General features: G+C 43.9%; 1 long non-coding RNA gene across 1 annotated transcript; it reads left to right on the top strand.

Annotated features, from left to right (window-relative positions):
* The first annotated feature begins 261 nt into the window (after window positions 1–261).
* LOC139555086 (uncharacterized) lies at window positions 262–1,872 on the top strand. The gene is made up of 2 exons (XR_011670937.1): window positions 262–330; window positions 578–1,872. It is a non-coding gene; the product is annotated as an uncharacterized lncRNA (long non-coding RNA).
* The last annotated feature ends 9,507 nt before the right edge of the window (window positions 1,873–11,379 follow it).

The following is an 11,379-nucleotide window of genomic DNA, read 5'->3' as shown; positions in this document are numbered from 1 at the left end:
AACATTAAAAAAATCGGACATGTTGGCTGGATTGACAAGATGTTTATCTTTCAAATGCTGTATTGGACTTGTTAATGTGTGAAAGTTAACCTATTTAATCCCATCGGTCACAATAGTGACCGTAAAAAACGTTTTCAGTTATAAGGCTCTAAAAATGTTACTGAATGATCTATCAATGTATTTCCAGCAAATATTGAAATAATAAAGGGTCTCAATGAAAGATGTGTGCAGTGTCACATGTTTAGTGTGAATTGTCACATGACCAGAGCTGTTTACTTCCTGGTTGCACCATGAGAAGAGGATGACTGCATCAAAGCTCCCAAACAAAAGGTTAGTAAAGTATGTTAACATAAAGTTAGGACAAAGATTTTTGGTACACATCATCTTTAAGGTGTCTAGTATTGATACATTCATTTGCAATTACTCAACTTTGTTCAGTGTGGTCATAGAATGTGTAAACATGTTGACGGCAACAATAGTGACCGGCGGGATAACACAGTGCATCTAGGTATACACATAGTTATACACATACATAGTTATTGTTTTACCTAACTTTCTACTCTGTTCTTTCTTTTAGTTTCACTTTGAGTCAAGTTCTGGATATGTTGGATCTAGGTGACTGCCCAGACAAGGCATGCAACATTGCAGTTATCCCTCAAAATGAGAAAGATGCTGTCCTGAGTGATTGTGATAGCGATGGGTCAGATATGGACTATGGACAGGCCATTTGCCAGGCAGGCTGTTGAATGCATATGCTGGACCTATGCTAACAGATCATGACAGGAACAACGTTATCAGTGATGATGACCTACCCCTCACCAGCCCCCTCCCCCATCCAACACCCTCCCTTCCCCATCCGCCACCCTCCCTCCCCTGTTGATAATGAAGAGCCAAGGGCCTCTACCCGCCAGAGGGTCCAGTCAGAAGAGCCAAGGGCCTCTACAAGCCATAGGGGTCAGCCAGAAGAGCCAAGGGAAAAGCTGCAGGTGGTCAAAAATAAAGATTGAGTGTTCAAACAATCGAAGAGGCCTGCCACTGATGTGATTCCAAAACACATAGTATACAGCCCAAATATGCAAAAGTTTGGCACGAAACCACTGAGCCACGGAAGGAGATCTTTACTGACTGCTACTGTTGAAGATCAGGCAAGATATGACAAAACTTCTCACTGGCCAATCAAGACGATGCACCGGTTCCAGAGAAGTCGTCATTGTGACAAACGTACTACCTATGCATGTGAGAAATGCAAAGCACCACTGCACATTGAGTGCTTCAAGATATACCATGGACAGTAGAAAAGGAGAGTGAATGAAAAAGGGCTGAAAAAGACAATAAAAGAAAAATAGAAAAGTCGTTAAAGGGTGAGGAGAAGCAATACAACGGACTCTAGGAAGAAAAGAAAAGTCGACAAAAAAGACAATCAAAATGACTGAAATGTTTTTGGAAAAGAAGTTCAATTGATTCAAGACATACTGTATGACAGTAGGTCTGACTGATCACAGTTTATAATAGTTATGCACAAACTAATCTTGCACTTGGTTCTGAAGCCTACCTCTATGATATATATATATATATATAAGCACTCATTGTGCAGTGGCGCTTTTTATATAAATAATTGTATTTTGTTCAGTGTAGGCCTCTACTTGAATGCATATTCTACAGGCTACCTCTATCCTAAATGTTACCTTTATGTTCAGTGGGAATGAATCACACGACTGCTATACAGTTGTTAGTGAATGTTGCACTAAAATGTCACAATGACAATGTACAAAGTACAAGTTCAAAAGTTACAATATTAGTGTTTCAATACATGTTGCACTAAAGTAACAGTGTTACAATGTATGTTACAATAAAGTAACAATGTTGAAATACGTTGATGGTTGTTTTTTTGTCTTTGCTCTCAGTATTCATATCGGTGTTGTAAAAGGGTTTTTGATGTGTAAAATAGTCACAGTAGAATGTGAAGGGGCATTCTAGAGGCAATACTGGGGACTGCTAATGACAGTTTTAAATGTGTTAATAACTGGGCTGGGATTTATAAGAACTTTGATAACTGCATAGGAGAAATATGTTAATTTAGTATAGGTAACATTATCCCACCGGTCACAATTGTGACCGACCATAAAACACACTTTTTCACCTACTTTTCCATAAAAATTTTGAAAAATAATGATTGATTACTTCAAAGGGTTACTAATGACACTTGATTTGGATATTTTCATGTCTGGGAAAAATTTGGGATTAAATGGGTTAAATATAAAAAAAAATAGATTTTGAATTTCGCGCCCTGCACTTGAGCTGGATGTTGTCATAGGTGTACCGGCGACGGGCTGCAGCCATAACAGGCCTTCAACAGGTGGAGCAACAGTCGATTTCACAAGGCTTGAGCAGAGGGAGGTGCAGGTGGTCAACCAACTAGCTCTCACAAACTCACGTCAGAATTAGACTTTCATCCATGTTTCTCAAATGTCAAATTTAGAAGTTGTTGCAAATGTCAGTTAACGCATTAACTCTACATTTCTTTTTATATCTTAGGGTTAAGTTTATTCAATAACTCTGAATGGTTACGGTTTGGGATAAGCTTAACTAAAATCACATTTTGTATCGCAAGATTTGAACTTGCAACCTTTAGAATCAGAAGTAGATGTGTACTCCAAGTTAAGCCAGAGAGAGGCTCTGGGTCTTTATCCTGAGCTGGACCGTAAGCATTTAGCTGGGTGAGTCTAAGTTGGTTTACACACTGAATGTGTCTGCCAAACTGCGTACAAAAATCTAAAACGTTTTTAGCACTATATTCAAACTTTCAACCTAGCTTGGAACCATCCGCCATCCCCATCCACGACCCCCTAGCACAGGGGTGGGTAATTCCAGTCCTCGGGGACCTGATTGGTGTCACAGTTTTTCCCCAGCACCAACTAACACACCTGACTCCAATAATCAACTAATCATGAACTTCAGTTTAGAATTTAATTTGATTAATCAGCTGTGTTAGCTAGGGATGGGGAAAACGTATGACACCAATCAGGCCCCCGAGGACTGGAGTTTCCCACCCCTGCCCTAGCAAAACCAAAACCTACTTTAAGGTAACAGTGCCCACTGTTGCCCCTAGTGGCTGGTTTCCACATCATCTCCCAACTTCCTCAGACATGGATGGATGTCGAATACTGACTTGTATCATGGGTGACCTGGCTGGGTTAACAGGACGAGCTGAGCAGACACATCAGAATACAGTCCACTCATACATTTGGATGAATGCTCTTTGGAGGAATGTTCTGGCCATTCATTCTCAGGCAGGAAACATTGTTTTTTGATCCAGACTAAATCTATACATTTGGCTATTCAGAAAACAAAAAAAAGTTAAATGATTCATACAAAAAACATACAATTATTTAATTTTTACAAAATATACAGGAGCTGTAAGCCTTGACTGCCAATAGGGTGCTATGGCAACTGTAGAACTGATAATCTTGTGGTGTTAAGTTGATGTTTAGTTGAGTTCACCTCAGTCACTATGGCCTTCAACATCCACAAGGACATAGTTTCTAAAAATGATCAGAATATTGCAATTTATTTTTGTTAATTTCAGTTTCTAAGGTGCCCAACCGTTGCATTGCCACAGTGTCGATTCATGTCAAGTTGAATATTATTTTACTTGAGTTCACATCAGTTAGTGTGTTTCAAGGTTCACAACAACAAGTCGATTCATGTTTCGTTGTACATATTTAGTTGCGTTTCTAAGTCTTCAAGGTTCTCTAAGGCCTATCGATGTACCTGGTGTTGTACAGTGCATTCGGAAAGTATTCAGACCCCTTCACTTTTTCCAAATTCTTTTACGTTACAGCCTTATTCTAAAATTGATCATTTTTTTCTCATCAAACTACACACAATACCCCATAATGACAAAGCTAAAATAGGTTTTTAGTAATGTTTTCAAGTGTATTACAAATAAAAATAACATTTACATAATTATTCAGACTCTTTACTCTGTACTTTGTTGAAGCAACTTTGGCAACAACAAACAGCATTGAGTCTTCTTGGGTATGACGCTACAAGCTTCGAACACCTGTATGTTGGTAGTTTCGCCCATTCTATCTCCCACTCAAGCTCTGTCAGGTTGGATTGGGAGCATCGCAGCACAACTATTTTCAGGTCTCTCCTGAGATATTTGATCGGGTCCAAGTCCGGCTCAAATTGGGCCACTCAAGGACATTCAGAGACTTTTCACGAAGCCACTCCTGCGTTGGCTGTGTGCTTAGTACTGTTGTCCTGTTGGAAGGTGAACCGTTGCCCCAGTCTGAGGTCCTGATTGCTTTGGAGTAGGTTTTCATCAAGTGTCTCTTATAAATCTTTCCCTTGATCCTGACAAGTCTCCCAGTCCCTGCCGCTGAAAAACATCTTCACAACATGATGCTGCCACTACCATGCTTCACCATAGGGATGGTATTGGCCAAGGGGTGGAGCGGTGCCTGGTTTCTTCGAGACGTGACGTTTGGCATTCAGGCCAAAGAGTTTAATCCTGGTTTCATCAGACCAGAGAAACATGTTTTTTGGTAAACTCCAAGCGGGCTGTCATGTGCCTTTTACTGAAGAGTATCTTCCATCTGGCCACTCTACCATAAAGTCCTCATTGGTGGAGTGCTGCCTAGATGGTTGTTCTTCTGGAAAGTTCTCCCATCTCCACAGAGGAACTCTGCAGCTCTGTCAGAGTGACCATCGGGTTCTTTGTCACCATTCTGACCAAGGCCCTTCTCCCCCGATTGCTCAGTTTGGCCGGGCAGCCACTTCTAGGAAGAGTCTTGGTGGTTCCAAGCTTCTTCCATTTAAGAATGATGGAGACTCTGTTCTTGGAGATCTTCGAAGCTGTTGAAATGTTGTGGCATCCTTCTCCAGATCTTTGCCTCGACACAATCCTGTCTCAGAACTCTACGGACAATTTCTTCTCCGGCTTGGTTTTTGTTCTGACATGAACTGTCAACTGTGGGACCTTACATAGACAGGTGTGTGCCTTTCCAAATCATGTCCAATCAATTGAATTAGCCACAGGTGGACTCCAAACAAGTTGTAGAAAAATCTCAAGGATGACCAATGGAAACAGGATGAACCTGAGCTCAATTTCAAGTCTCATAGCAAAGGGTCTAAATACTTATGTAAATAAGTTTCTTAGGCTGTAACATGAATTTTGGAAAAAGTGAAGGGGTCTGTATACTTTCCGAATGCACTGTATGTGGTTGAATCTTTCTTTAGTGTGAGTTTCTTTGTTGCAAGGTTCAGAAAGGCATGGCATGGTCAGTTTGCACAACAGGAGACATTGTGGAGACAGTAGGCTTTTGTGCCACAGGAGCTTGTGTCAATGCAGTAGCAAGGACATGTGTATGTATGTACAGGAGGCATATTGCCTGATGGAGACCCGCTAGAGAGAGGCTCTGGGTCTTCTTTATCCTGAGCTGGAGTGTAAGCGTTTAGCTGGATGAGTCTATGTTCCCTGGTAGTTGGTTTACGTACTAAATGTGTCTCCCAAAATGCGTACTGACTGCTGATGTCTGTTCAGCGTTCTGGCACAAATGGTTGTCGTGCATCACCCAAGTGGCTGCTATATATTGTTTGGTGGATGAGGTGAGTTTCCCACTTACTATGGAAAGCGCTTTGAGCAGCTAGGTGGAGAAGCGCTACATAAATCCAATCAATAATCCTATTATTATTTTGTGATTGCTGTAAATCAGTGTTGTTTCATAAGGGGTTGACAGACCATCTCGGTTCATACATATTAGTATTACATTTACATTTAAGTCATTTAGCAGACGCTCTTATCCAGAGCGACTTACAAATTGAGTATGAACTGACCTTTAGTCGTTGGGATGTGCTGATATAGGATGGTTGGGTTTTAGTTGATTAGCCCCATACCCTTAATCCCATGGTTTATATGCAGTCTCTTCCAGCCTTTGTCTAGTTAGCTGGTTATGTTATGCTGTTGTCATGCCCTGATCTGTTTCACCTGTCCTTGTGCTGGTCTCCACCTCCCTCCAAGTGTCGTCCTTCTTCCCCACTTATCCCCTGGGTATTTATACCTGTGTGTTCTGTCTGTCTGTGCCAGTTCGTCTTGTTTGTTCAAGTCAACCTGCGTTTTGTCTCAGCTCCTGCTTTTCCCAAGTCTCTCTTTTCTTGTCATCCTGGTTTTGACCCTTGCCTGTCCTGACTCTGAGTCTGCCTGCCGTCCTGTGCCTTTGCCCCTAATCTGGATTCCCACTTTGGTGGGATTAACAACAAGATTACCTTTAAAATGGTATAAAATACATGTATGTTTGAGAAATTTTAATTATGAGATTTCTGTTGTTTGAATTTGGCGCACTGCACTTTCACTGGCTGTTGTGATATCATCCCGTTAACGGGATTGCAGCCATAAGAAGTTAAAGGAAGAAGTAAAGGACGAGTTTCAGCTCCGGGATCTACCGACGTGTCTCGAATCACTCATCGATTTAACCATCCGGATCGATGGTCGGCTATGGGAACGTAGGAGGGAGAAGAGGTCTGATTGCGGTCTCAATTGCTCACTCAAGGATCCCACGTTGCGTCTGATGAACTCTGGAAGTCCCCGGCGTCTTCGTCCCTGAGAGAATCTGAGCTTAACCAAGATCCTCCAAGAGCGTCTGAAGACTGCCCATTTGCCCCTTCCCGAGCTGATGAAGCTCGGCAGGGCTAGGCTGTCTCCAGCCGAACGAGAATGCAGACTTAACTCCTAGAGTTGTTTGTATTGCGGTACTGTGGGTCATTATGTGTCTACCTGTCCCTTCAAGAGATCTAGCTCATTGGTAGGCATCAGTACTCTGGTCGGTCTCAAGGATAATGTTGCTTCTCCCACTACTCGCCACCCTCTCCATGCCAATCTGCAGTGGGTCGACCAGTCCAAGTCTCTCCAGATACTCATCGACTAGGGGGAAGATATGAGTCTTATGGACGTTACCCTGACATTCGAGCTGGGCATCCCCACTCAACCCCTCTCCATTCCCATGGATGTTAGAGCGCTGGGCAGGCGCTCTATAGGCCGGGTCACCCACCATACCACCCCCATCAACCTACGAGTGTCGGGGAACCACAGCGAGACGATCCAATTACTGCTAATTGAGTCTCCGCAGGTTCCTGTAGTATTGGGATTCTCTTGGCTCCAGCGACACAATCCCTTGATTGTCTACTGGTACCATCGTGGGCTGGTTCTGCCACGCCCATTGCCTGAAATCAGCTCTGCCTGCCCGGGAACATCTTTCTGGGGGCTTGGAAATTGCCCAAACCTCTCAGCCATTCCCGCGGAGTACCAGGACCTCCGGGAGGGGTTCAGTAATGCCCGAGCCACTTCGCTTCCTCAACACCGACCGGTACCCAAGGAGGTTAAGCAGGATGCGCTGGCACACCGCATGGCTACACCCCCGGAAGCCGAGACCTATCCCCCCTGCTCCAAAAACAATAGCAACTCTGCTTTTCATCCTCTGTTGCTCCGTACCCTCCATATAGTTACTACTTTTTATTTGTCTAGATCTAGACACATATGTCTCACAGCCCTTTGTCTCCTGTTTCCAGGCCCACCCCTCTCCCCGTCTCATAGACGGCCAACCGGCGTAAAGGGTGAGACGTCTCCTGAATGTTCGACCTCGGGGCAGGGGGTTCCAGTACCTGGTTGACTGGGAGGGTTATGGCCCGGAGGAGAGGTGCTGGGTCTCTGCTAGGGACAACCTGGACCCAGGCCTCATCTCTGAATTCCAACGCCGACACCCCGCTCGACCAGGTATCAACCATCCATCTTCCCCACTTACCTGTGCTTTCTGTCTGTCTGTGCCAGCTCGTCTTGTTTGTTCAAATCAATCAGCGTTTAGCCTCACCTCCTGCTGTTTCCAGTCTTTCTTTTTCTCGTCATCCTGGTTTTGACCCTTGCCTGTCCTGACTGAGCCTGCCTGACGTCCTGTGCCTTTGCCCTTACTCTGGATTAGAGACCTCTGCCTGACCTGACCCTGCCTACCGTCCTGTACCTTGGCCCCACTACTCTGGATTATCGACCCCTGCCTGCCTTGACCTGCCGTTTGCTTGCCCCTGTTGTTGCAATAAACATTGTTACTTCAACACAGTCTGCACTTGGTTCTTACCTGAAACCTGATAGCTGTGCTATCTGGCTGATGGGTGATTGATTGTGTGAATAAGATACACTCCACTTGAGTATATCATGATCCTACACGTGTTAATTGACCCAGCCAGACGCAAGGGATCAGCTTTAGTGTGTGTGTGTGTGTGTGTGTGTGTGTGTGTGTGTGTGTGTGTGTGTGTGTGTGTGTGTGTGTGTGTGTGTGTGTGTGTGTGTGTGTGTGTGTGTGTGTGTGTGTGTGTGTGTGTGTGTGTGTGTGTGTGTGTGTGTGTGTGTGTGTGTGTGTGTGGGAGTGAGGGGGTCTGGATATACGGTGGAGTCAAATGAAGCGGAATGGAACATGTGTTTGACTTGGAATGCAATCGAATCAAACGGGACACTTACCCCATTAGCACCTCTCTCCCTGTCCTTGGAGCTACAGATGCACAGTCCATCAAAGACCTCTCACAGAATGAATATGCCTCCATAAATTACTTAAACATCCCCCCATAGATCCCATCCCTCTTTTCCTCATCCTTTTTACTTTCCTCTGACCTTTTCAACCAGCATACACCTCTCCCTTCCTCTTTCCATCTCTCTCCCTCTCATCCATCCCTCAATCTCTGCCTCCATCCCTCCCTCCCTTTCCCTCACCATCATCCAACTAACCCCCCACCCCCTTCTCCTCTGTCTCTTCTCAGCCCTATAGCGTTGTCGCAGGTCATTTGCAATGCTAAGTGTTACTTGGCAATCTATGTCAGGGGGGGTAGCCGGGTCCCTCCGACACGGCCCCCTAATCATTTTATCTCTGCTTTACGAAGAGGCATAATACGTGATTTAGGAAGGATTAGCAGTATAATATATACATGAGTTGTTGTTTCTGCGGCTTCTTGGCCCTCTTTATTTCTTCTCTCATCCCCCTCTCTTTCCCATCTCCCACTTATGTAATTCTGTTAACAAAAGTGGTCCAGAGAGAGGGAGAGTGATAGAGAGAGGGTGAGAGACAAGGACAGGGAGAGAGAGAAAGAGGGAGAGAGAGAGGGTGATGGAGAGAGGGTGAGAGACGGAGAGAGAGGGAGAGAGAATGATGGAGAATGGGTGAGAGACAGGGAGAGAGAGGGAGAATGATGAGAGAGGGTAAGACAGGGAGTGGGAGAGAGAGGGAGACAGAGAGAGAGAGATGGAGAAAGGGTGAGAGACAGAGAGAGAGAGAGATGGAGAGGGAGAGAGACTGAGGAAACGGAGTGGTGAGCAGAATATCAACTAGGCGTTCTCGACGACCGACAGAGCAGCGTCATGGTAACCCTTCCGTTCTGTCGGTGGGGGAGTCCTGGAATGTGTGTGTGTGCGTGTGTGTGCATGCACGTGCGTGTGTTGGAGGACAATTGGGTGGATTGACTGGGGTTTGAAATATTGAAGGGTTTCACAAATGATGTGGTCAATTTAAAAACAATTCTCTCTCTCTGGCTCTTTCTCTCTCACTCCATTTTTCCTTTCAGTTCTGCAAGTAGGTTTCTCAGTCTCTTTGCTGTGTGGATCTACCTCTCACACACACACACACACACACACACACACACACACACACACACACACACACACACACACACACACACACACACACACACACACACACACACACACACACACACACACACACACACACACACACACACACACACACGCAACGACACCAACTAATTATGTTGTTGAACAACAACAGTTGGGTGTAATTATCTGGATGAACTGTGTTCACTTGAAACTGAGAGAAAGATAACAAACAACATGATTTATTATTTTCTATATATTTATTAATCAAAGCACTGTTATCATCACTATCTGGATGGAGACAATATTTATGGTGAGTCAGGTTCACCAAAAGCATTTTTGACCTAGATTGCAATGCCCAAACTCACAATATCTCTGGCCTAACCTTCTCCAGACCTGCATGGGACTGCTAGAACCCAGTCCAGACCTACACAGGATATACTAAAACCCAGTCCAGACCTAGATCCCAGTCCAGGCCTAGAACCAAAACCAGACCTATAATCCAGACCTGGGAATCTACTAGAACCCAGTACTGACCTAGAATGAAGTCCAGGCTTAGAACCAAAACCAGACCTGGAGGCGATGGTATACAAAAACCCTGGATTGCTGATACTCTGTATCGGCCAATGAGAGGCTTTTAAGCCACCGGTCGGCCATATTGGCACTCCCCAGAACGAGCAGGCCTCCATAGAAATGAATGTCATTCTACAGTATTTCAATGAAATGTTTTAAGGACAAACTTAATTGTATTTTAGTATGTTTTGGTTGTAGTGGGGGTAACATTAGAACTAAAAAAAAACATGTATTTTAACGAAAACATTTTTACATATTTAAATGTTTTTAATGTTTATGTTTAGCTAACATAAAATAATAAAACAAATATGCATTAATGTGTCCGTAATATAATGCATGTGGAAAAAACGAATGTAGACATTAATAATTGCATTTCTATAGCTTCCAAAATATTTTTAACAATGGTAGTGGAGTGCCAGGATGGCGGCGCAGTGGCTTCAAAACAGTTTCCAACAGCACCCCCTGTCAGTCATCTGTACTGACTTTATTGTCCCCTTGCAGACATTTTGTTGCAGTGTCATGTACATGTTTAAAGTGCCGTTTAAATACTAAACACATTGACAATACAACTTTCATAACAGTTACATACCAATAAAAAGAGACTAGCCTGCTGGCCTCAATGGCATTAGCCCAAGCTATTTAGGGGGATATGACATCTGGCACAAGTTATTATCTAGTTGTGTTTTTCCTGCCAAGGGGTGCCCTATACCTGCGCCCAGAGGGGAGTAGTTCAAAGTCCAGGTAGAATGGGGTGGCTTGGGTCTAAAATTATTGTGTGAGCCTTGCAGAGGGCCCTGAACTTAAAGATCCCATCCAAGCCTGTCTGTTTGACTCAAGTTATTTGCTTACTGTGGTGATAATCCTTATCAGCATATTTCTCTGGCTGACAGTGGAATTGCCAAACCAACAAACATTTCAAATAGTTAAAATACTCTCAATGGAAGATTTTTAAAAACAGAGTCAGTATAGTACAGTCCCCATTAAAGGATCCCAGCTTTTTGAGAAAGTACAGTCTCTGTTGACTCTTTTTGTAGATCAGGTCTGTACATTTACTCCACTGAAGCTTATTGTCCAAGAGGACACCCAGGTATTTGTATTCCTCTACAATCTCTATGTTCTGACCTCTGATATATGTTGCAGAGGTTGGTGTTGTACGC

The sequence above is a fragment of the Salvelinus alpinus genome, chromosome 26 (genome assembly GCF_045679555.1).
Source record: "Salvelinus alpinus chromosome 26, SLU_Salpinus.1, whole genome shotgun sequence".
Lineage (NCBI taxonomy): Eukaryota > Metazoa > Chordata > Actinopteri > Salmoniformes > Salmonidae > Salvelinus > Salvelinus alpinus.
This window is presented reverse-complemented; position numbering and strand designations above follow the sequence as displayed.